The sequence below is a fragment of the Suncus etruscus genome, chromosome 4, assembly GCF_024139225.1.
Source record: "Suncus etruscus isolate mSunEtr1 chromosome 4, mSunEtr1.pri.cur, whole genome shotgun sequence".
NCBI classification, from domain to species: domain Eukaryota; kingdom Metazoa; phylum Chordata; class Mammalia; order Eulipotyphla; family Soricidae; genus Suncus; species Suncus etruscus.
This window is the reverse complement of record NC_064851.1, coordinates 136,738,775-136,740,696: the sequence shown is the minus strand read 5'-3', so window position 1 is coordinate 136,740,696 and position 1,922 is coordinate 136,738,775. Positions and strand designations below refer to the sequence as shown.

General features: G+C 38.1%; 1 non-coding gene across 1 annotated transcript; it reads right to left on the bottom strand.

Moving 5' to 3' along the window:
• Positions 1-283: 283 nt before the first annotated feature.
• LOC126007673 (U7 small nuclear RNA) lies at positions 284-344 on the bottom strand. Its single transcript, XR_007495175.1, has one exon. It is a non-coding gene; the product is annotated as a U7 small nuclear RNA (small nuclear RNA).
• Positions 345-1,922: the final 1,578 nt, after the last annotated feature.

Genomic DNA, 1,922 nt, shown 5'->3' with positions numbered 1-1,922 from the left:
AAAATGCTATCACTCATTCTGAGAAGGACTGATGTAGCTTAAAAGCCACCTTTCGGGATAGGGTAACTATCCCAGAAGCAGGAACTCACCTGAGTCTTCTCTTATTTTCTTTGAAATTTAGTGGTGAGCAGGTACCCGTCCAGATCTTTTCTTTTTTCTGTGGCCTCCCTTAGTTCTGTTATCCAGTAATACTACTATGATTCCTTTATTTTATTCATACCTTCTTCCTTCCAAACCTCCAGCATTTCCACCCTTAGCATTTTCACTTTTTTTTTTTTTGGGGGGGGGCTTCCGGTGGAGACCAGAAAGCCTGCTGGACAAATTTTAAAAGAGCTGTAACACTAGCATTTCCACTTTTAAGGTGACCATGTTTTCATTGGTATTAGAAGTCACAGGAGGGCCCGGAGAGATAGCACAGCGGCGTTTGCCTTGCAAGCAGCCTATCCAGGACCAAAGGTGGTTGGTTCGAATCCCGGTGTCCCACATGGTCCCCCGTGCCTGCCAGGAGCTATTTCTGAGCAGACAGCCAGGAGTAACCCCTGAGCACCGCCGGGTGTGGCCCAAAAACCAAAAAAAAAAAAAAGTCACAGGAACTTTATTGGCTTCCCCCTGATGTGACACCATTTTCTATTTAACTGTAACTTGCTCTTTTACATCTATAATCAATAAAGTTACTCATGAGATAGGTAGAAAAACTCTCCTAAAGAAGAGATCTTTCTTAGAATTCCTGAATGTGTAAAAAAGCTGTTTTTAAAAAATTAATAACTTTAGTATTTAAGACATTTAATTATGTTTACAAATCATAATATAGAATTTATCTTGGATAAACTTGGTGGGCTCAGCCTCACCACTGGAGTCCATTACAAGTAAAAACTGTCTAGGCCTCAAAGCAGTAGAGATATGGCAGGTAGTCAGTGAGTTTTGATGCTGGAGAAAGATTCTATGTACTGCTTTTATTGTGAAAGGGAGAACTGATAAGAATTGTTGATGATCTTAAAAAACTGAAGGAAAATTGTCTGTTTCCCTAATTTATGAGAAGTGATTACAAATTAATCTAGATAATTAGGAAAGTTGGGGCCTGAGAGATGTTTTGATGATTAGAAAATATGAAAATGGTCCCGGAGAGATAGCACAGCGACATTTGCTTTGCAAGCAGCCGATCCAGGACCAAAGGTGGTTGGTTCGAATCCTGGTGTCCCATACAGTCCCCCATGCCTGCCAGGAGCTACTTCTGAGCAGACAGCCAGGAGTAACCCCTGAGCACCAAAAAAACAAAAAACAAAAAAACAAAAAAAAAACAACCCCCCCCCAAAAAAAAGAAAATAAAGGAAGAACATTTAATATTAGTGTGATGTAGGGAAACAACATGAATTTTAAAGTTAGAAGTTACATATGAGAATGAAAAAAATACTGATGACTAAAGGCCTGAATGATAGTACAGTGGATAGTATGCTTGCCTTGCATGTGGCTAAGCCAGGTGTTTGATACCCTATACTCCATATGGTGCGATGAAAACTGGCAGGAATAACCTCTCAGCATTGTTGGGTGTGACTTAAAGGCACACACACACACACACACACACACACACACACACACACACACACACACAGAAAAAGAAAAATACTGATCAAAATTTTATCTTTGACTACTTTATTTCAAAAATTCAGTTTAATCTCAAACCTGAATTATTGACAGGTTTAATTCAATCAATTGTTCTTAGCATTATATATATATAAAATCAACTGTACAATTTAGTTCTTCATTTTAAGATTATGTTGTCATAAGAACAGCCAAGTGAATAATATGGGCATTTTTTTTTATCAACTAACCTAGTCAATTTAGGTGAAAGTTTTTTTTCTTCAATTATCCTGAGAATGATCTTTTCTACTTTCTTGCATGAGTACACAGAACCAAAGAACTTT